We start from the raw sequence: 25236 nt of genomic DNA on the forward strand, positions 1-25236 counted from the left end.
TGCATGCATACGTTAGTGTTCCAAGGCTAAAATAAACTAGGAGGAGTTGCTGGTTTATTTCATATTCAACGTGAATGAGATTTGTTGAATGTGAAATGTAAAGCACATAGAAGAATTTAATCACCTAAAGGCTCCAGATCTCAACCTCAAGAACATTAATGTAGCAGGAGTTCCACGAAAGAGGCAAAACCAGTGGGTGGACAACCTAGACAACAGATATAATGACTCCAGGTCTTATCCATCTGCCAGTGAAGGAAAGAGTACCAGTAAGGAAGAGAAAGGATTTGCAGTGCAAGAAGCTGTTGATTTGGCAGGAAAAGAGAGGGAGATGACACTGTGCATATCAAAAAGCAATAGCGAAGGTGCGATGTTGAGAAGAGAGCTCCAAACTACCTTCTATGTGATAACAGGCAAAGAAGAAGGAAATCTAGGCCATCTATCTCCAAAATGGTGCCAGTTCTTTAGGACCAAAATTCAGACATGGCCTCAGAAGCAAACTAACTCTGCTCTGCTCATGTGCTCAGTTGCATCAAATTCTTTGAGACTCCGTGGACTGCAGTCTGCCAGGCTCCTCTGTCCATGGGACTTTCCAGGCAAGAATACTGATCAGAACAGATCAGTCGCTCAGTTGTGTCCGACTCTTTGTGACCCATGAATTGCAGCACGCCAGGCCTCCCTGTCCATCACCAACTCCTGGAGTTCACTCAGACTCACGTCCATCGAGTCAGTGATGCCATCCAGCCATCTCATCCTCTGTCGTCCCCTTCTCCTCCTGCCCCCAATCCCTCCCAGCATCAGAGTCTTTTCCAATGAGTCAACTCTTTGCATGAGGTGGCCAAAGTACTGGAGTTTCAGCTTTAGCATCATTCCTTCCAAAGAAATCCCAGGGCTGATCTCCTTCAGAATGGACTGGTTGGATCTCCTTGCAGTCCAAGGGACTCTCAAGAGTCTTCTCCAACACCACAGTTCAAAAGCATCAATTCTTCGGTGCTCAGCCTTCTTCACAGTCCAACTCTCACATCCATACATGACCACAGGAAAAACCATAGCCTTGACTAGACAAACCTTTGTTGGCAAAGTCATGTCTCTGCTTTTGAATATGCTATCTAGGTTGGTCACAACTTTCTTTCCAAGGAGTAAGCATCTTTTAATTTCATGGCTGCAGTCACCATCTGTAGTGATTTTGGAACCCAGAAAAATAAAGTCTGACACCGTTTCCACTGTTTCCCCATCTATTTCCCATGAAGTGGTGGGACCGGATGCCATGATCTTCGTTTTCTGAATGTTGAGCTTTAAGCCAACTTTTTCACTCTCCACTTTCATCTTCATCAAGAGGCTTTTTAGTTCCTCTTCACTTTCTGCCATAAGGGTGGTGTCATCTGCATATCTGAGGTTATTGATATTTCTCCCGGCAATCTTGATTCCAGCTTGTGTTTCTTCCAGTCCAGCATTTCTCATGATGTACTCTGCATAGAAGTTAAATAAACATGGTGACAATATACAGCCTTGACAAACTCCTTTTCCTATTCGGAACTGGTCTGTTGTTCCATGTCCAGTTCTAACTGTTGCTTCCTGACCTGCATACAAATTTCTCAAGAGGCAGATCAGGTGGTCTGGTATTCCCATCTCTTTCAGAATTTTCCACAGTTTATTGTGATCCACACAGTCAAAGGCTTTGGCATAGTCAATAAAGCAGAAATAGATGTTTTTCTGGAACTCTCTTGCTTTTTCCATGATCCAGCGGATGTTGGCAATTTGATCTCTGGTTCCTCTGCCTTTTCTAAAACCAGCTTGAACATCAGGAAGTTCACGGTTCACATATTGCTGAAGCCTGGCTTGGAGAATTTTGAGCATTACAAGTGGGTTGCTATTTCCTACTCCAGGGGATATTCCTGACCCAGGGATCAAACACGCGTCTCTTGCATCTCCTATATTAGCTGGCAGGTTCTTTACCACTGCGCCACCTGGGAAACTCTAATGGGTTCTGAAACAAATATTGGGTTGGCCAAAAAGTTCATTCAGGTTGAGGAGCTAAGATGGCGGAGGAGTAGGACGGGGAGAACACTTTCTCCCCCACAAATTCATCAAAAGAACATTTAAACACCGAGTAAATTCCACAAAACAACTTCTGAATGCCGGCAGAGGACATCAGGCACCCAGAAAAGCAACCCAAGTCTTCGAAAGGAGGTAGGAAAAAATATAAAAGACAAAAAAAGAGACAAAAGAGGGAGGGACGGAGTTCCGTCCAGGGAAGGGAGTCTTAAAAAGAGAGAAGTTTCCAAACACCAGGAAACCTCACTGCCGAATCTGTGCCGAGCCTTGGAAGCACAGAGGGCAACATAACAGGGAGGAAAAATAAATAAACAATTAAAACCCGCACATTGCGAGCCCTGCGGTAACTCCCCCAGCGGAGAAGCAGCACAGATGCCTGCATCCGCCATTAGCGAGCGGGGGCTGGGCAGGGAGGCGCGGCGCGGGCTGCATCTCAAGGATCTGGCCTGAATACCCCGAGCGCTATCTGAGCGAAATAATTTGGGCTAGCAAACCAGACTGTGGGATATCTACCACGCGAAAAGCCAGCCCTAACCTAAGACACCGACAGGCCCGCGCGTGGAACAAAGGACTGAACAGAGATAGCCGGTGGCAGACCATCCCTCTCCGGTGATAGGCAGCCAGAGCTGGAAGGGGACAATCGCAGCCCCAGAGAGACATTGTCTATAAAACTGTAAGCAGGCTTCTTTGCTAACTAAAACTTCTTGGGGGTCTGGACGGTCAACATCTGCCTGAGAAGGTGCGCCAGTTGCACACCTAGAGAACCGAGCGGTGGGGAGGCGATAAGTTGCAGCAATCGCGCGCACCAAACGCCTCATCACCTGAGCTGCTTGGATCTGGAAAGGGCACAAAACGCAGGCCCAACTGAGAGTCTGCGTCTCTGAGGACTACCCGAGTGCCTGAACCTGAGCGGCTCGGATCTGGGAGGTGCAAGCAGCCCTGGGCCGGCCACGGATGGTTCCGCGCCGTGAAGTGGGGGGAAGACCCAGTGTGGCTGAGGCACTGCGAGCACACGCCAGTGTTATTTGTTTGCAGCATCCCTCCCTACCTCCCCACAGCGCGACTGAACAAGTGAGCCCCCCCCCCCCAAAAAAAAGTGTCCTCCACCGTCCCCTTTGTGTCAGGGCGGAAACCAGACACTGAAGAGACCAGCAAACAGAAGAAGCTATAACAGAGGGAACCGCCTTGGAAGCTACAGGCAATAGATTAAAACCCTGTGGTTAGTACCAACTACATAGCAAGGGGCCTATAGATCTTGAAAAATATAAGTCGGACCAAGGAACTAGCCGAAAATGAACTGAACCCACAATACTCACAACAAAACTGGAGAAAGTCCTAGATATAGTTTTACTATTTTTACGACCATTCTTTCTTTCTTTTTATTTTTTTTAATTAAAAAAAATTTTTTTAAGTCCTCTATTATTCCCTTAATTTTCACTTTTATAACTGATTACTTTGCAAAAAAAAAAAAAAAGAAGACCCTATTTTTTTAAAGCAAACTTCATATATATATTTTTTATAATTTTTTTGACCTTGTTTGTTTGTTTTTTTCCTTCTTTTCTTTAACATTGTATTTTTGAAATTCCAAACTCTACTCTAGATTTTTAATTTTAGCTTTTTGGTATTTGTTATCAATTTTGTACCTATAATTTTTTTTTTTTATAATTTCTGTGACCCTTTTTTCTTTTTTCTTTTTCTTTTTCTCTGTTTCTTTCTCTTCTTCTTTTAAATAACATTGTATATCTGAAATTCCAAACTCTACTCTAGATTTTTAATTTATGCTTTTTGGTATTTGTTATCAATTTTGTACCTATATTTTCTTTATAATTTATGCGACTTTGTTCTTGTTTGTTTTTTTTTCTCTCTCTTTCTTTTTCTTCTTCTTTTTTTAACATTGTATTTTTGAAATTCCAAACTCTACTCTAGATTTTTAACTTTTGCTTTTTGGTATTAGTTATCAATTTTGTACCTATATTTTCTTTATAATTTTTGCGACCTTGTTTGTTTTTGTTTGTTTGTTTTTTCTCTTTCTTTTCCTTCTTCTTTTCTTTAACATCATATTTTTGAAATTCCAAACTCTACTCTAGATTTTAAATTTTTGCTTTTATGTATTTGTTACCAATTTTGTACCATTAAGAACCCAATCTTCAGTACCTATTTTTCACTAGGGAGCGAGATTACTGGCTTGACTGCTCTCTGTCCCTTTGGACTCTCCTTTTTCTCCACCAGGTCACCTGTGTCTCCTCCCTAACCCCTCTCTACTCTACCCAACTCTGTGAATTTCTGTGTGTTCCAGACGGTGGAGAACAGTTAGGGAACTAATTACTGGCTGGATCTGTCTCCCTCTTTTTCATTCCCCCCTTTTATCCTCCTGGCCACCTCTGTCACCTTCTTCCTTCTTCACTTCTCTGTATAACTCCGTGAACAACTCTGAGCGGTCCAGTTGTGGAGTGCACATAAGGAAGAGATTACTGGCTAGCCCACTCTCTCCTCTATTGATTCCACCTCATCTCATTCGGGTCACCTCTAACTCCCTCCTCCCTCTTCTCTTCTCCATGTAACGCTGTGAACCTCTCTGGGTGACCCTCACGGTAGAGAAACTTTTCATCTTTAATGTAGATGTTTTATCAGTGGTGCTGTATAGAAGGAGAAGCTTTGAAACTACTGTAAAAATAAGACTGATAACTGGAAGCAGGAGGCTTAAGTCCAAACCCTGACTCCAAGGAGCTCCTGACTCCAAGGAACATTAATTGACAGGAGCTCATCAAATGCTTCCATACCTGCACTGAAACCAAGCACCACACAAGGGCCAACAAGTTTCAGGGCAAGACATACCAAGCAAATTCTCCAGCAACAAGGAACAAAGCCCTGAGCTCCAAGATACAGGCAGCCCAAAGTCACCCCAAAACCATAGACATCCCATAAACCCATAATCCCATAATCATTACTGGACATTTCATTGCACTCCAGAGAGAAGAAATACAGCTCCACCCACCAGAACACCGACACAAGCTTCCCTAACCAAGAAACCTTGACAAGCCACCTGTACAAACCCACACACAGCGAGGAAACGCCACAATAAAGAGAACTCCACAAACTGCCAGAATACAGAAAGGACACCCCAAACTCAGCAATTTAAACAAGATGAAGAGACAGAGGAAGACCCAGCAGATAAAGGAACAGGATAAATGCCCACCAAACCAAACAAAAGAGGAAGAGATAGGGAATCTACCTGATAAAGAATTCCGAATAATGATAGTGAAATTGATCCAAAATCTTGAAATCAAAATGGAATCACAGATAAATAGCCTGGAGACAAAGATTGAGAAGATGCAAGAAAGGTTTAACAAGGACCTAGAAGAAATAAAAGAGAGTCAATATATAATGAATAATGCAATAAATGAAATTAAAAACACTCTGGAGGCAACAAATAGTAGAATAACAGAGGCAGAAGATAGGATTAGTGAATTAGAAGATAGAATGGTAGAAATAAATGAATCAGAGAGGATAAAAGAAAAACGAATTAAAAGAAATGAGGACAATCTCAGAGACCTCCAGCACAATATTAAACGCTACAACATTCGAATCATAGGGGTCCCAGAAGAAGAAGACAAAAAGAAAGACCATGAGAAAATACTTGAAGAGATAATAGTTGAAAACTTCCCTAAAATGGGGAAGGAAATAATCACCCAAGTCCAAGAAACCCAGAGAGTCCCAAACAAGATAAACCCAAGGCGAAACACCCCAAGACACATATTAATCAAATTAACAAAGATCAAACACAAAGAACAAATATTAAAAGCAGCAAGGGAAAAACAACAAATAACACACAAGGAAATTCCCATAAGGATAACAGCTGATCTTTCAATAGAAACTCTTCAAGCCAGGAGTGAATGGCAAGACATACTCAAAGTGATGAAAGAAAATAACCTACAGCCCAGATTATTGTACCCAGCAAGGATCTCATTCAAATATGAAGGAGAAATCAAAAGCTTTTCAGACAAGCAAAAGCTGAGAGAATTCAGCACCACCAAACCAGCTCTCCAACAAATACTAAAGGATATTCTCTAGACAGGAAACACAAAAACGGTGTATAAAATTGAACCCAAAACAATATAGTAAATGGCAACGGGATCGTACTTATCAGTAATTACCTTAAACGTAAATGGGTTGAATGCCCCAACCAAGAGACAAAGACTGGCTGAATAGATACAAAAACAAGACCCCTACATATGTTGTCTACAAGAGACCCACCTCAAAACAGGGGACACATACAGACTGAAAGTGAAGGCCTGGAAAAAGATTTTCCATGCAAATAGGGACCAAAAGAAAGCAGGAGTAGCAATACTTATATCAGATAAAATAGACTTTAAAACAAAGGCTGTGAAAAGAGACAAAGAAGGTCACTACATAATGATCAAAGGATCAATCCAAGAAGAAGATATAACAATTATAAATATATATGCACCCAACACGGGAACGCCGCAATATGTAAGACAAATGCTAACAAGTATGAAAGGAGAAATTAACAATAACACAATAATAGTGGGAGACTTTAATACCCCACTCACACCTATGGATAGATCAACTAAACAGAAAATTAACAAGGAAACACAAACTTTAAACGATACAATAGACCAGTTAGACCTAATTGATATCTATAGGACATTTCATCCCAAAACAATGAATTTCACCTTTTTCTCAAGCGCACATGGAACCTTCTCCAGGATAGATCACGTCCTGGGCCATAAATCTAGCCTTCGTAAATTGAAAAACATAGAAATCATTCCAAGCATCTTCTCTGACCACAATGCAGTAAGATTAGATCTCAATTACAAGAGAAAAACTATTAAAAATTCCAACATATGGAAGCTGAACAACACGCTGCTGAATAACCAACAAATCACAGAAGAAATCAAAAAAGAAATCAAAATTTGCATAGAAACTAATGAAAATGAAAACACAACAACCCAAAACCTATGGGACACTTTAAAAGCAGTCCTAAGGGGAAAGTTCATAGCAATACAGGCACACCTCAAGAAACAAGAAAAAAGTCAAATAAATAACCTAACCCTACACCTAAAGCAACTAGAAAAGGAAGAAATGAAGAACCCCAGGGTTAGTAGAAGGAAAGAAATCTTAAAAATTAGAGCAGAAATAAATGCAAAAGAAACAAAAGAGACCATAGCAAAGATCAACAAAGCCAAAAGCTGGTTCTTTGAAAGGATAAATAAAATTGACAAACCATTAGCCAGACTCATCAAGAAACAAAGGGAGAAAAATTAAATCAATAAAATTAGAAATGAAAATGGAGAGATCACAACAGACAATACAGAAATATAAAGGATCATAAGAGACTACTATCAACAATTATATGCCAATAAAATGGACAACGTGGAAGAAATGGACAAATTCTTAGAAAAGTACAACTTTCCAAAACTCAACCAGGAAGAAATAGAAAATCTTAACAGACCCATCACAAGCCCGGAAATTGAAACTGTAATCAAAAATCTTTCAGCAAACAAAAGCCCAGGTCCAGACGGCCTCACAGCTGAATTCTACCAAAAATTTAGAGAAGAGCTAACATCTATCCTGCTCAAACTCTTCCAGAAAATTGCAGAGGAAGGTAAACTTCCAAACTCATTTTATGAGGCCACCATCACCCTAATACCAAAACCTGACAAAGATGCCACAAAAAAAGAAAACTACAGGCCAATATCACTGATGAACATAGATGCAAAAATCCTTAACAAAATTCTAGCAATCAGAATCCAACAACACCTTAAAAAGATCATACACCATGACCAAGTGGGCTTTATCCCAGGGATGCAAGGATTCTTCAGTATCCACAAATCAATCAATGTAATACACCACATTAACAAATTGAAAAATAAAAACCATATGATTATCTCAATAGATGCAGAGAAAGCCTTTGACAAAATTCAACATCCATTTACAATAAAAACTCTCCAGAAAGCAGGAATAGAAGGAACATACCTCAACATAATAAAAGCTATATATGACAAACCCACAGCAAACATTATCCTCAATGGTGAAAAATTGAAAGCATTTCCTCTAAAGTCAGGAACAAGACAAGGGTGCCCACTTTCACCATTACTATTCAACATAGTTTTGGAAGTTTTGGCCACAGCAATCAGAGCAGAAAAAGAAATAAAAGGAATCCAAATTGGAAAAGAAATAAAACTCTCACTATTTGCAGATGACATGATCCTCTACATAGAAAACCCTAAAGACTCCACCAGAAAATTACTAGAACTAATCAATGACTATAGTAAAGTTGCAGGATATAAAATCAACACACAGAAATGCCTTGCATTCCTATACACTAATAATGAGAAAACAGAAAGAGAAATTAAGGAAACAGTTCCATTCACCATTGCAACAGAAAGAATAAAATACTTAGGAATATATCTACCTAAAGAAACTAAAGACCTATATATAGAAAACTATAAAACACTGGTGAAAGAAATCAAAGAGGACACTACTAGATGGAGAAATATACCATGTTCATGGATTGGAAGAATCAATATAGTGAAAATGAGTATACTACCCAAAGCAATTTATAGATTCAATGCAATCCCTATCAAGCTACCAATGGTATTCTTCACAGAGCTAGAACAAATAATTTCACAATTTGTATGGAAATACAAAAACCTCAAATAGCCAAAGCGATCTTGAGAAAGAAGAATGGAACTGGAGGAATCAACCTACCTGACTTCAGGCTCTATTACAAAGCCACAGTTATCAAGACAGTATGGTACTGGCACAAAGACAGAAATATTGATCAATGGAACAAATAGAAAGCCCAGAGATAAATCCACGCACCTATGGACACCTTATCTTTGACAAAGGCAAGAATATACAATGGATTAAAGACAATCTCTTTAACAAGTGGTGCTGGGAAAACTGGTCAACCACTTGTAAAAGAATGAAACTAGAACACTTTCTAACACCATACACAAAAATAAACTCAAAATGGATTAAAGATCTCAAGACCAGAAACTATAAAACTCCTAGAGGAGAACATAGGCAAAACACTCTCCGACATACATCACAGCAGGATCCTCTATGACCCACCTCCCAGAATATTGGAAATAAAAGCAAAAATAAACAAATGGGACCTAATTAAACTTAAAAGCTTCTGCACAACAAAGGAAACTATTAGCAAGGTGAAAAGGCAGCCTTCAGAATGGGAGAAAATAATAGCAAATGAAGCAACTGACAAACAACTAATCTCAAAAATATACAAGCAACTCCTACAGCTCAACTCCAGAAAAATAAATGACCCAATCAAAAAATGAGCCAAAGAACTAAATAGACATTTCTCCAAAGAAGACATACAGATGGCTAACAAACACATGAAAAGATGCTCAACATCACTCATTATCAGAGAAATGCAAATCAAAACCACTATGAGGTACCATTTCACGCCAGTCAGAATGGCTGCAATCCAGAAGTCTACAAGCAATAAATGCTGGAGAGGCTGTGGAGAAAAGAGAACCCTCTTACACTGTTGGTGGGAATGCAAACTAGTACAGCCACTATGGAGAACAGTGTGGAGATTCCTTAAAAAACTGGAAATAGAACTGCCTTATGATCCAGCAATCCCACTGCTGGGCATACACACTGAGGAAACCAGAAGGGAAAGAGACACGTGTACCCCAATGTTCATCGCAGCACTGTTTATAATAGCCAGGACATGGAAGCAACCTAGATGCCCATCAGCAGATGAATGGATAAGAAAGCTGTGGTACATATACACAATGGAGTATTACTCAGCCATTAAAAAGAATACATTTGAATCCGTTCTAATGAGGTGGATGAAACTGGAGCCTATTATACAGAGTGAAGTAAGCCAGAAAGAAAAACACCAATACAGTATACTAACGCATATGTATGGAATTTAGAAAGATGATAACAATAACCCTGTGTATGAGACAGCAAAAGAGACACTGATGTATAGAACAGTCTTATGGACTCTGTGGGAGAGGGAGAGGGTGGGGAGATTTGGGAGAAAGACATTGAAACATGTATAATATCATGTATGAAACGAGTTGCCAGTCCAGGTTCGATGCACGATACTGGATGCTTGGGGCTGGTGCACTGGGACGACCCAGAGGGATGGTATGGGGAGGGAGCAGGGAGGAGGGTTCAGGATGGGGAACACAGGTATACCTGTGGCGGATTCATTTTGATATTTGGCAAAACTAATACAATATTGTAAAGTTAAAAAAAAAAAAAGTTCATTCAGGTTTTGCTGTAACATCTTACAAAGAAACCCAAATGAACTTTTTTGGCCAGTCCAATACTTTGTGACTCCCCTCAGTGTGAGGCTTCTCATAACCTGTTTTTGTTTCTCTGTTTTTCTCTTCTGATAATCAAATCTTTTTACAAACCTATTAAGTAGTGAGAGATGGAAGAATGCATAGGGTACAATGGAGAAAACACTGATGGAGACAATACTCTAACGATGACAGCATCTATAATTTATTGTGACAAGCACTGTTCTAGCATCTTTTCTGTGCCTTACAATTCTGATGAGGCAGATGCTGTTTCTCCTCCTGTTTTATACATGAAAAAACTGACGTGTAATTCACCCAGGTAGTGGACTTGAGCCTGGATCTGAGCTCTGAATTCATGCCCTTGTTACATGTCAAAGGATAGATATTTCACACTCCCTGAGGTAATTAACTTTGTCAACAAAGGTCCGTCTAGTCAAGGCTATGGCTTTTCCAGTGGTTATGTATGGATGTGAAAGTTGGACTATAAAGGATGTGAGAGAGCACCAAAGAATTGATGCTTTTGAACTGTGGTGTTGGAGAAGACTCTTAAGAGTCCCTTGGACTGCAAGGAAATCCAACCAGTCCATCCTAAAGGAGATCGGTCCTGGGTGTTCATTGATAGGACTGATGATGAAGCTGAAACTCCAATACTTTGGCCACCTGATGCGAAGAGCTGACTCATTGGAAAAGACCCTGATGCTGGGAAAGATTGAGGGCAGGAGGAGAAGGGGACAACAGAGGATGAGATGGTTGGATGACATTACCAACTTAATGGACATGGGTTTAGGTGAACTCTGGGAGTTGGTGATGGACAGGGAGGCCTAGCATGCTGCAGTTCATGGGGTCACAGAGTCGGACACGACTGAGCAACTGAACTGAACTGAACTGAGGTAATTAATCACAAAATTTGGTTTGTATCCATCCATACCTATTTCTATGAACACACCACACACACACACACACACACACACACACACACACGTATTTTACCTGAAACATGGATATTTTTCTTAACAATTTTCATGGCCATTTCTCCAGGACACTATGTAAAAATAGAAATCATTTTAATTTTCTTCACTTTTTAAAAAATGTTGGTAAAATAAACTTGAAGTGAAGTCGCTCAGTCGTGTCCAACTCTTTGCAACCCCATGGACTATAGCCTATTAGGCTCCTCCGTCCATGGGATTTTCCAAGCAAGAATACTGGAGTGGGTTGCCATTTCCTTCTCCAGGGGATCTTCCCTACCCAGGGATTAAACCCGGGTCTCCCACATTGTGGGCAGATGCTTTATCCTCTAAGCCACCAGGGAAGCCCAAATAAACTTAGCATTTACTATTTTGGACATTTTAAAGCACACAGTTCTTTGGAATTAAGAACATTCACACTGTTCTGTAAAATCATTCTAACAGTGAAACATACTATAGTATGATTCTACCATAGAATTCATTCAGCTGTTGCCTTACTGGTTGACATTCAAGTTGTTTCTCAGTTTTGCCCTTCACAAAATTCTGATAAAAGTAACATCTTTGTACGTATACCTTTGTGAAGCAGTATTTTTGTTTTTGTGAAAAAAGTATCTCAAAGTGGGATTGCTGAGACAAAGGATATGTATATTTTTACATTTTAGTAGTTACAGCCAGATTACTTTTCAAGTGGCTGTCGAAACTCACATTCCCACCGTTCTAGAGAATATCTGGAAACCACCAAGGAAAAGACTGATAGATTCAACTACATAAAAATTAAAAATTACTGTACAAGTATATTTCAAAGACAAACAATAGAAGAAAAAACATTTCAACACATATGACAGACAAAGAGTTAGCACCAATTGATAAGAAAACTGCAAACGGCCATTTTGGAATGGCTAGAAAAACTAGGAAGAAGAGTATAGGTGAGTGATTCACCCAGGAGGAAATGCAGACATATGAAAAGATGTTCAACTTCATTGATAGGGAAATTGATTAATTCATTTGCATAGTGAATTTAAGACAAACAAGCCATGTGGAGGAGGGGAAGGTAGAAGGAGGAATCTAAATGACAGGAAGCTCTGTCTCTAGCTCCCCCATTAGTTTGGCCTTTAGTGGAGCTTTCAGGTTTTTTTCTGATAATATATCCTTATGTGGGTATGGACCTAACAGAAGCAGAAGATACTAAGAAGAGGTGGCAAGAATACACAGAAGAACTGTACAAAAAAGATCTTCACGACCCAGATAATCACAATGGTGTGATCACTGACCTAGAGCCAGACATCCTGGAATGTGAAGTCAAATGGGCCTTAGAAAGCATCACTACGAACAAAGCTAGTGGAGGTGATAGAATTCAGTTGAGCTATTCCAAATCCTGAAAGATGATGCTGTGAAAGTGCTGCACTCAATATGCCAGCAAATTTGGAAAACTCAGCAGTGGCCACAGGACTGGAAAAGGTCAGTTTTCATTCCAATCCCAAAGAAAGGCAATGCCAAAGAATGCTCAAACTACTGCACAATTGCACTCATCTCACACGCTGGTAAAGTAATGCTTAAAATTCTCCAAGCCAGGCTTCAGCAATATGTGAACCGTGAACTTCCTGATGTTCAAGCTGGTTTTAGAAAAGGCAGAGGAACCAGAGATCAAATTGCCAACATCCGCTGGATCATGGAAAAAGCAAGAGAGTTCCAGAAAAACATCTATTTCTGCTTTATTGACTATGCCAAAGCCTTTGACTGTGTGGATCACAATAAACTGTGGAAAATTCTGAAAGAGATGGGAATACCAGACCACCTGATCTGCCTCTTGAGAAATTTGTATGCAGGTCAGGAAGCAACAGTTAGAACTGGATATGGAACAACAGACCGGTTCCGAATAGCAAAAGGAGTTTGTCAAGGCTGTATATTGTCACCCTGTTTATTTAACTTCTATGCAGAATACATCATGAGAAACGCTGGACTGGAAGAAACACAAGCTGGAATCAAGATTGCCGGGAGAAATATCAATAACCTCAGATATGCAGATGACACCACCCTTACGGCAGAAAGTGAAGAGGAACTAAAAAGCCTCTTGATGAAACTGAAAGAGGAGAGTGAATAAGTTGGCTTAAAGCTCAACATTCAGAAAACAAAGATCATGGCATCCGGTCCCACCACTTCATGGGAAATAGATGGGGAAACAGTGGAAACAGTGTCAGACTTTATTTTTCTGGGTTCCAAAATCACTACAGATGGTGACTGCAGCCATGAAATTAAAAGATGCTTACTCCTTGGAAGGAAAGTTGTGACCAACCTAGATAGCATATTCAAAAGCAGAGACATGACTTTGCCAACAAAGGTTTGTCTAGTCAAGGCTATGGTTTTTCCTGTGGTCATGTATGGATGTGAGAGTTGGACTGTGAAGAAGGCTGAGCGCCGAAGAATTGATGCTTTTGAAAAGACTCTGATGCTGAGAGGGATTGGGGGCAGGAGGAGAAGGGGACAACAGAGGATGAGATGGCTGGATGGCATCACTGACTCAATGGACATGAGTCTGGGTGAACTCCGGGAGTTGATGATGGACAGGGAGGCCTGGCGTGCGGCGATTCATGGGGTCACAAAGAGTCGGACACGACTGAGCGACTGATGTGATCTGATCTGATCTGATCCTTATGTGGTTTTTTATTGTTTATTTTGGGGGCATTTAACTCAAAAAGAATTGAAGATATGTAGTAAAATTGCCCTAACAAAATCCCTTCCCTATTTACTTGTTTATATAAAAAAGGTTACTTAGTGTTTATATCTATAAAAATGAAAAATAGATCAGTAATGTATCCTGTCCCTCCTAGCAGTAAGTACTATTCTTTCATGGATCTTAAACTAGTGTATCAATATGTCAGGCGAGTATATACTCCTCGGTTCTGTCTCATTACAACAAAGGTTTGGAGTGACGGACATTAAAGCCCTTGACGTGTCACAGCTCTCGGGTCTTGAACAGACCGTGTTATAGCTCTCAGGTCTCGAACAGACCATGTTATAACTCTTAGACAAATCAGTGTTACAGCTCCGTGTTATACCTCTATTTTATTTAGATAATAGCAGGAAAGTCCATCCTCGAGGCATGAGGGCATGTCTACCCAAAGACACAAAGAGAAGAGTGTCCCAGAGCACGGGGGAGAGAGAGAGAGAGACCACCCCCCCCCACCAGCCCTTTGGCTCCTCTTTTAATATTTTTTTTTCTCCCTCTGGGCCTGCCCTATGCAAATTGGGCTAGCCAGGAGTGTTGTTTGTTCTACCAGAGGTCCTCACTCCGGTCCTCGGACCTTCCTTTGTTCTATTTTCGCGGGCTTTTCCCTTCCTTGTCTTTTAGCCACCGCCATTCTGGACTCCTATTTCCTATTCTAACTACCTAACAAATACATATACACGTACATGTTTATATAATTTTCCTTTTTTGATGGATAATTATAAAAAATTAGAATGTATTAATGTTTATTTTGATCAGTTGTCTACTGATTATTAATAAATCAAGCTGTTAGGTAGTGAGAATAGGAAACAGGAGTCCAGAATGGTGATGGCTAAAAGACAAGGAAGGGAAAAGCCCACAAAAATAAAACAAAGGAAGGTCCGAGACCGGAGTGAGGACCGGAGTGAGAACCTCAGGTAGAGCAAACAACACTCCTGGCTAGCCCAATTTACATAGGGCAGGCCCAGGGGGGAAAAAAACATATAAAAAGAGGAGCCAAAGCACAGGCTCTCTCTCTCTCTCTCCCCCACATGCTGGGGTGCTTTTCTCTTCACGTCTTTGGGTCGACATGCCCTCACGCCTCAAGGATGGATTTTCCTGCTATTATCTAAATAAAATAGAGCTGTAACATGGAGCTATAACACTGATTATTCTAAGAGCTATAACATGGTCCGTTCAAGACCTGAGAGCTATAACACGGTCTATCCCAGACCTGAGAGCTGTGACATGCCGAGGGCTTTAATGTCCATCACTCCAAATCTTTGTTGTGATGAGACATAACTGAGGGAAATACACTTGCCTGACAAAGCCAAAGGAAATTTTGCTAACTCTGAGAAACTTACAGTAATAATAAACATTTTCTAATATATATATTTCATTTTTATGCATGTTTTGGTACAGAATAGGTGATAAGGTGATCAATAAAAGACTTTCAAGATAAAATATAAAATATATTACATTAGTATACAATTCTAAGTAGATTGGAATTCACAGAGAAAAAGGAATAATACAAGTTTGTACACTATTGAAGAATTTGTTCATGTATTTTACATTTTTATTTATTAATTGTTCATTATTTTTATTTATTTATTTACTTTTTGGTTACGCCACACAGCTTGTGGGATCTTAGTGCCCTCACCAGGGATTGAATCCAGGCCCTTGGTAGTGAAAGCATGGAGTCCTAACCACTGGGCCACCAGGAAATTCCCTATTGCATGTTATTTTTAAATGAATGATTGTGGATATTAACTCTATATGGTATATAGATTCCATTCGATCTATTTAAGAGTGATGGCACATTATATTTTAAATGCCAATATTTACAATATGCTGAAAGTTACAACCTTTCAGCCATTACTTAATGATGGAAAGAAAACTTTACATGTCTGCTTAAAAACATGTTTGTAGCATGTAATTTTTAAAAATTATTTTTGAAAAAAAAATTATTTTTGGAGTCAAAAAACCATAGAAATTTAAAGAATACCTACCTAGATCCATTTGATAAGAAGATATTCTGAGAATTCATCCTCAAATTGTTTAGATATAGATTTCTCCACAAAATTGTAAATCAACTATACTTCAATTTAAAAAGAAAAAGAAAGGAAAGAGATTTCTCTAAGTTTATGTAAAAGTGATTGTAAAGCAGAAACTTCACGTGAGCCAGGTCCAGGTAGCATGTGAAGCATCAAAAATGTGGTGACTCTCTAGTCCAAATTAGTGTGTAGATGCTGCTAATCAGATATTTTGCAGTTTCTCCAACCTTGGTGTCAGTGCCATTTTGTGCTAGAGAATTGTTTATTGTAGGGAGCTGTTCTGTGCTCTGTAGGGCACGTAGCACTATCCCTGGCCTCTACAGTCCAGATGCCAGTAGTGTGTGCGTGCTCAGTCACTTCAGTCACGTCTGACTCTTTGTGACCCTACGGACTGTAACCCTCCAGCCTCCTCTGTCCGTGGGATTCTCCAGGCAAGAATACTGGGGTGGGTTGCCATACCCTCCTCCAGGGGATCTTCCCGACCCAGGGACTAAACCTGTGTCTCCTGCATTGCAGGCAGATTCTGTGCCCACTGAGCCACCTGGGAAGCCCAGATGCCAGTAGCACCCCCTCCCCCAATTGCTATGACAATTGAAAATGGGCTCCCAAGTTGAGAACCACTGAGCTACTGGAAAGGTTGCAGGATTATGGTTGATGCTGAAGTTCTAAAGTCAGTGTCCAAATTATCTGTGCCCTGTGGCTCAGATGGTGAAGAGTCTGCCCACAATGTGAGAGACCCGGCTTCCATCCCTGGGTTGGGAAGATTCCCCTGGAGAAGGAATGGCAACCCACTCCATTATTCTTGCCTGGAAAATCCCATGGGCGGAGGAGTCTGGCGGGCTACGGTCTGTGGGACCAGAAAGAGTTGGACACAACCCAAGCAACTAACACTTTCTTTCTTTCTTTTGTCTAGAAGGCAGCCTTGCTTGCATTCTCTGAGGATTGGGATGAACTTGTAAGTCCCTAAAAGTCTTCCCTGATGAAGCCCACAGCCTTGCAGGGTGAAAGGCCCTTATCTGTGGACTAACATTGACTTGAGTCTCTGAGAATAGCCTGACAGGGAATAGTCCCATTTGGCTAGACTTTTGGACCCTGGATGTTGGAGCCACATGGGTGAGGAGGGGTGGTGAAGCAGACTGGAAGCTGGCCACTGCCCTCACCGCCTAGAGGCGAAGCTGTAGGTGCCATGGAGATGGCCTCCCAACCTGAGATCCAAGAACACCAGCCAACCACACATGTTGTGGTTTAGTCACCAAGTTGTGTCCGACTCTTTTGCAACATCGTGGACTGTAGACTGCCAGGTATTTCTCAGGCAAGAATACTGGAGTGGGTTGCTATTTCCTTCTCCAGGGGATCTTCCTGACCCCAGGATCAAACTTGAGTCTCCTTCATTGGCAGGCAGGTTCCTTACCACTGAGCCACAAGGGAAGCGCTAACCATCTGGACACACAGGAGGCCTGTGGCCATGACTGTGTGTCTGTGGCACTCCAATCTTTATTCTAGGGCCAAGACATTCTCATCTGTGCCACTAACTGCTCTTCTTGCAGGTGGCCCTGGACCTGGACAAGAAGTAACCCTTGCTGGATAAACCTTTGCTCAATAAAATTGCTTAAAACCTGCAAATTCACTACTGTGTTCTAGAGCCGCAGGGAAATGCCAGCTCCCTGCAGCTCAGTGGTTGATAACCTTTTTTGTAGGTCTGCAGAACACTGGGGATCTCTCCCTAGAAACATGCAGCATATATACATATACACAATTCTATACATAATTCCTGAAGCTCAATTGTATATTGAAAGTTAAGAATCCTTTATAATATCTCATTAATTTAAATTCATGTTCTCTAGTATCCTGCAGACCCACCTCTAGCAACCTAGTCTAAAGAAATATTAGCATTTGATGTGCAAGTATGTTGTGTGTTTATAACAGCATTTTTATAATAGCAAAGGAAATAGCATATAGAAAGAGCTTAAATGGATGCTAGCAGGGAAATTGAAATATTGTTCATTCATTCATTCATAACGGAATACTACACAGCTATTAAAAGGACTGAGATAGAACTATAAGTACAGATTCAAAATAGATCTGTGATATTCTTCTGTATAAAAAAAGCATGTTGAAGGAATTCCCTGGTGGTCAAGGGATTAGGACTTTCACTGGGACTGGGGGCAGTATCCAAGGTGTGTGTGTGTGTTTGTGTGTGGTTTGGGGATGGGGAGAAAGGGAGAGAAAAAGATATGGGAGGAGTGAGAAGTCTATTTTGGACAGTATTTTGTAAGGTTTGTGTATTTAAAAAAATTTAAATTCAGTGGTAGCTGAATTTGCGGTAGCTTTCACTGTCACAATAGAGGTTCAGTCCTTGGTCAGGGAACTGAGATCCCTCAAGCCGAGCGGGGAGGACAAACAGACAAACATGTTGAAACAATATAGAGTATCGTCTTGTGTTTGTAAAAATTACTGCACGTGTGTAAGTACAATTATGTGTATGTGTGTGTGTGTGTGTATATATATATATATAATATTTTTTGTTTCATAGACTATATTCTGCGAGTCTAAGCACCAAAATTTATAGCAGCTATTTCTGTGGGGTGAGATTTACTCTTTTCCTGTATTCACTCCTGTGTTGTTTGAAGTTGTAAAAACTTGCAAAAATTATTTCTATAAGTTAAAAAAAAGATTAACAGCAACGAACAGAAGTGAGTTATCTCTAGGGTGTGGATTATGGTGGATGAGCCTGCTTCTGTCTTGTCAGGCCCCCAGGCTGAGTAGTCATTTTCTATGGCACAGCTCCCATGGGAAGGTTCCAGATACCAGACGACCTGCTTCTGAGGTGTCAGTGCCACTGCAGAGCCCTCATGAAAAGGACAGATCCTTCATGCTCCATTAATTTATTCTTTGAAGTCATTTGTCCCTAGGGAGACCACTGAATTTAAATTTTTTTAAATTTACTAACTTTACAAAATACTGTCCAAAATAGATATCTCTCCCCTCCCCACTCTTTTTCTCTCCCTTTCTCCTCACCCCCCAACCTCACACACACACACACACACACATCCTGGATACTGCCCATAGTCCCAGGTTAAGTTACAGTGTTCCGATATCCTATTCCAGAGATACTACCCTAGGCATTCTTTTGGACTGAGAATTAAGATTTTTGTTTAACTTGGAGATTGGACTGAATTTATGGTTTCCAGACTCTGGCTGGGCCTTAAGAAACACTTCTCACTAACTACCCCAGGGGTAGCCTTGCAAACGTGGCCTGGTATGTACAGACTCTGCCCTCTCCTTGGACTTTGGCCCATGCCAGGCCCTTTGCTGCCACCAATGACACTGCCAGGCTCTGACCATCTCCCCTTGGCCTCTGGCCATGCTCCGATCCCGACATTCCCTCAGAAACACTTGGGAGCACAGTGAAGGCAGTGTGTATTAGACTCTTGTGTAACATTCAACTTTTATTCTAAACAATCTTGGATTGCAAGGAGATCAAACCAGTCAATCCTAAAATAAATCAACTCTGAATATTCATTGGAAGGACTGATGCTGAAGCTGAAACTCCAGTACTTTGGCCACCTGATGCAAAGAGCTGACTCTTTGAAAAAGATCCTGATACTGGGAAAGATTGAAGGCAAAAAGAGAAGGAGGTAGCAGAGGATGAGATGATTAGATAGCATCCCCGACTCAATGGACATGAATTTGAGCAAACTCCGGGAGATAGTGAAGGACAGGGAAGCCTGGCGTGCTGCAGCCCGTGGGGGTCACAAAGAGTCAGACACAACTTAGCGACTGAACAACAACAAGCAGCCAAATCACCAAAGATAGTTTCTATAGTATATGGACCCTATGTAGGTTTTACTTTTGGGAGCTGAACATGGATACAGCTGTCCCTTCCTCTTCACAGTCATTTTTTAGGAGAGATATATATATATATATATATATATATATATATATATATAACACATTAAAGAAAATTTGGAGAAATAGGATGGAGAGTCCATCAATAAACTCATACATCTATGGTAAATTGATTGTTGACAAAGGTACCAAGATCATTCAATGGGGAAAGAGTAGTCTTCTCAAAAAACAGTGCAGGGACAGCTGGAGAGCCACATGCAAAAGAGTGAAATTGGGCCCCTACCTCACACCATATACAAAAAATTAAGTCAAAATAGATCAAAGGTAGCAATATGTAAGAGCTAAATCTACACCACTCCTAAAAGAAAACATAGTAAATCTACATGGTCTTTAACCAGGCAATAGTTTCTTAGATATGACACCAAAAACCCAAGCAACCAAAGTAAAAAATAGATAAATCAGACTTCATCAAAATTAAAATCTTTTCTGCATTAAAAGAAACTTGTCAACAAAGTGAAAAGACAACCCACAGAACGGGAGAAGATATTTACAAGTTATACATCTGACAAGAGTCTAGTATCCAGGATATACAAAGAACTCTTAAAACTCAACAATAAAGACAAGAAATTTAATTTTTAAATGAGTGAAGAGTTTATATAGACATTTCTCCAAATGAAAATATGGTTTAAATCATTAGTCATTAGAGAAATGCAAATCAAAACAATGAGATACCAATTCACACTCATTAGCAAAGCTACAATAAAAGACACAGATAATAACAAGTGTTGAGAAGGAAGTGGAGAAATTGGAACACTCCATTATATGGAACATATATTACTGGTGAAAATGTAAAATGGTGCAGATGCTATGGAAAACGTTTGGTAGTTTCTCAGAAAGTTGAGTGTAGAATGACCATGTGACTCAGCAATTCCACTCCTAGATATATACCCAAGAGAGTTGAAACATATGTTCACACAAAAACTTATACACAAATGTTCATAGAAGTTTTTTCCTAACAGCCAAAAGGTGGAAACAAACCAAATGTATATCTATAATAAACAGAATGTGATATATCCATACAATGGAATATTATTTGACCATAAAAAAGAATGAAATACTGATACATACTTAAGTGTGGACAAACCTTGATAACATTATGCTAAGTGAAAGAAGCCAGTCACAGAGGATCACGTATTATGATTCAATTTATATTAAATGTTCGGCATAGGAAAAATCTATAGATTCAGAAAGTAGATTAATGGTGTCCAGAGACAGAGGAAAAGGAAATGGAAATGATTTGCTACTAGATATGGGGCTTCTTTTGGGGATGATGGTTGCACAAGAAGTAGGAAGTAGTCAGCTGATCAAGCATCAGTGAACAGAAAGCTCCAAGAGTATATCCTAACTTAAACTTTTGGGAACCACCCCATCATCTTTGATTGGTTGAGGTTTCTATTTGGGCAAAATTGAAATTCATGGTATTCTATCCATCTGTTAACTTCTCTGGGAGAGACTGGTTCACACACCCAGACTCAGAACCTTAACCAGCAAATAGGCAGAGGATATGAATCTACAAGAAAAAGAAATAGCGAATAGACATGTATTCGGATTTCCCAGGTGGTGCTCGTGGTGCTCGTAAAGAAACTGCCTGCGAGTGCAGGAGACAAAGAGATGCAGGTTCGATACCAGGGTTGGAAAGATCCCTTGGAGGAGAACATGGCAATCCACTTCAGTATTCTTGCCTGGAAAATCTCATGGACAGAGGAGCCTGACGGTTTACAGTCCATAGAGTTGCAAAGCATTGGACGTGACTGAAGCAACTTAACCTAGCCTAGCCTAGCCTAGACAGGTATTCAGCCTTGCTCATAGTTAAAGAAATGCATCATACAGCAATGAGATTGGCAAACAAAAGTCTAGTAATGCCCAGTGTTCACAAGTTTATGGGCAAACAGGCACCCTCATACACTATTCCTGGGAGTATAAACAGATTCAACTCTCCTGGAGGTCAATGTAGCAACGTCTGCAACATTTTGAATGCTTATTCTCAGTGACTTAGCAATTCTACTCTAGAAATTTGCCCTCGGGATATACTGGCAAAATTATGCCAAAATGATGTACAAGTATGTTCACGGCCACATTGTCAGTAATAACAAAAAGTTGGAACACACCTAGACATCCATCAACAAGGGACCAGTTAAATACACCCATGTAATGGAAAAGTATGCAATCTTAAAACATGAGATAGAACTGTATATGCTGATATGGAAGGATCTAAATGTGTTTTGTTTAAAAAAATAAACCAATGTGCACAGCCATGTGATCTCCTTTGTGTTAAATTGAAAAATAGATCTACATAGACTTTTTCTTTCAGGAACAGTATATAAGAAATGGTGGTAACTTTTGGAGAGAGGTTTAGGGGTCGGCAGGAGAAAAGATAACTTTTGTCTTTTATTTGATGCTTTTCTATACTATTTGGTTTTTTTTTAATGTCATGTGAATGTAAGATTTAAAAAAATAAGTATTTTAAAAGCAGAAAAGGAACATGAAGGGATAAATGAGAGAGAGAAGAAGGATCCCATAGGTGGGAGTTTATGGTTTTTCCTGACACAGGGCAAACTTGTTTTCTCTGTATTAGTGAAAACATTGTGACCCATCATTGGGGTTTTAGGAAGACCTCCAGGGCAGTAAGCTGGAGGGTGGAGGGGAGGTATGACCAGAGTCCGGGGGACTCGTCAAAAGTTTTTGCAAAAGAGTGGGGTTCAAATTGAGGAGGTGATGGTGACGGTGGAAAAGACAGCTTCAAATAGGAGAGTTGTTAAAAAGGGAGGCTGATAATATCTATTAAAAATATATTTATTTATTTGACTGTGTCGGGTCTTAGTTACAGCGCTCAGGATCTTTGTTGCATCTTGCGGGATCTTTTGTTCAGGCGCCAGACACTCCAGTTGCTGGCTCATGGGCTTAGTTGCTCTGTGGCACATGGAATCTTAGTTTTCCAACCAGAGATCTAACCCCTGTCCCCTGCATTGGCAGGCAGATTCTTAACCAGTGGACCACCAAGGATGGCCTTGGCTGATTTTTTTAAAGCTGATCCTTCACCAGTGCCAACTGCCTTGCTTTTGCCACATCTGCCCAGCAACATCCCAACCTTGGGTTTTCTATTTATGGTCCGGAAAAGGCCACCCACCAGTAAGAACGTGCCACTCCAGGATCATGGTTCATAGCTCTGCTGGCTTCTTCCTGTACCACACATCGATTTATTTCTACCTATCCTTGGTTGGCTCTGGCTCTCATTCCCCAGTTATTCCAAATTTTCACCATGTTCACGTCTCACACTTTACTCCCACTCTCATCTATGTGGCCTTTTTTGCCTTCCTACTTCAGGGAACAAACGAGGTGGTCAGGGTTGAGTGCCTTTAACATCTCAGCCCTCTCTCTAAGTGTATCTAAAACAAGATTTACCTTCTTTCCCAAGTATTTGGTCTTAGAGAATGATGTTCAGCTCCTCTTTAGGTCTCGAGTCCCTCCAGGACATTTCACTGACCGTATTCCATCCCTGAGCCTCGGCTACTTGCTCCTTCTTCTGTGTGTATGGCTGTAACAAACATTGTTTATTTCAATATCATGACATTTACCTCGCTGAAAAAAGTTATCTCACTCTGTCTCCTCCAATTAGCTTGATCCTGTTCATAATACTCTTCCCCCTTGTGCTGTGCTCAGTTGCTTAGTCATTTCTGACTGTTTGCTACACTATGGACTGTAGCCCGCCAGGCTCCTCTGTTCATGGGCTTCTCCAGGCAAGAATAGTAGACTGGGTTGCCATTTCCTCCTCCAGGAAATCTTCCCAACCCAGGTATATAACCCAGGTCTCTTGGATCTCCTACAGTGGCAGGTGGATTCTTTACCACTAGTGTGACCTGAGAAGCCTGATTTTTTTCTCCTTAACATTGTATTAATATATAACATCCAAACAGAAAAATGTGCATATTCTAAATGTATAGCTCACAGAATTTCCACAAACTGAATATACTCATGCAATCAGTCCCCAGGTGAAGAAACCAAGCATTATAGCAACCAAAGCATTCCTTGTGTTCTTTTACATGCTCCATCTCCCTCCTCATGGGAGCCAGTGTATAGTCTTTACTTTTGATTTTTAAAAATTTTTATTTAGCTGTGCTGGGTCTTCCCGGGTTGGGGATCAAACCTGAGTCTCCTGCACTGGCAGGCAGATTCTTTACTACTGAGCCACCAGGTAACCCCTGCTGTCCAGTCTTTAAACAGCATAGATTAGTTTCATTTCTGAAAATTTTGAAATAGACCTTAAATAATATGTACTGTTTTGTATCTGGCTTTTTTAATCATCACATCCATGAGAGTCATCCATATTGTTGAATGCAGTCATAGGCAGTTCATTTCCATTGCCCAATAATATTCTATTGTGTGACTAGACCACAATTTATTGATCCAGTCAAGTGCCCCATTTGGGGCACTTGCAAACAGCAGGCACTGTGTTTTATTTATCTCTGCATCTCCGGCATTTCATGCATGCTTAGTATAATGGTTTGTGTGTGAGCAGGTTAGAGAGCTCAAGGAGTACTTTTCCACTGTGTTCTTGGGTGGTCAGATGATAATACCTGAGCTATGAGAGTCAAGCCTGGGTACCAAGTTTAAAATGTTTTACAGGCCCAATGATAGGTCTCATTGTCTATTGAGGACAACCATGGTGGTTGTCTGGAAGCCACGCAGTGGCAGCCACCGAAGATGTTTATTATGGAAACGAGAACAAAGGCAATCAGGCATGGACCTGGTTGCTTTTAAAGACAGAACTGGATCAATGGCTAAATATTTGAGAGAGGCAGCTTTCTGCTCAATAATAATCATATTATTGCCTCATATTTAGAAAGCACTTACCATAAACCAGACCCTGGCATGTGCTGAGGGCTTGGTATCCATGAGTTCAAAATAAGAATGGCTTTTTATTTTTTAATATATATTTATTTGGGCGCACCAGGTCTTAGTTGCTACACACAGGATCTTCAATTCTCTTTACGGCATGCAGGATCTTTTCATCGCAGCATGCAAACACTTACTTCTAGCACGTGGGACCTAATTCTCCCGACCAGGGATCAAACCTGGGCCCTCAGCATTGGGAGCGTGGAGTCTTAGCCACTGGACCACCTGGGAAGGTCACCAAAATGGCTTTTTATAGGATGAGACTTGAGCACGAGCTGCTTGATGAAACCATGGTGAGTTCATGGCTTCAGACATCAGTGATCATGAGGCCTGGGAAGTTATATTTATAGGCTCAG

General features: G+C 40.6%; 1 long non-coding RNA gene across 1 annotated transcript in view; it reads right to left on the minus strand.

Annotated features, from left to right (window-relative positions):
• LOC123328533 overlaps nucleotides 1-25236 on the minus strand; it is a 28798-nt gene that overhangs the window by 2901 nt on the left and 661 nt on the right. The window contains exon 2 of the long non-coding RNA XR_006543413.2: nucleotides 23390-23522. This is a non-coding gene — a long non-coding RNA (uncharacterized LOC123328533). The remainder of the gene's footprint in view (nucleotides 1-23389; nucleotides 23523-25236) is intronic.

The sequence above is a fragment of the Bubalus bubalis genome, chromosome 12 (assembly GCF_019923935.1).
Source record: "Bubalus bubalis isolate 160015118507 breed Murrah chromosome 12, NDDB_SH_1, whole genome shotgun sequence".
NCBI classification, from domain to species: domain Eukaryota; kingdom Metazoa; phylum Chordata; class Mammalia; order Artiodactyla; family Bovidae; genus Bubalus; species Bubalus bubalis.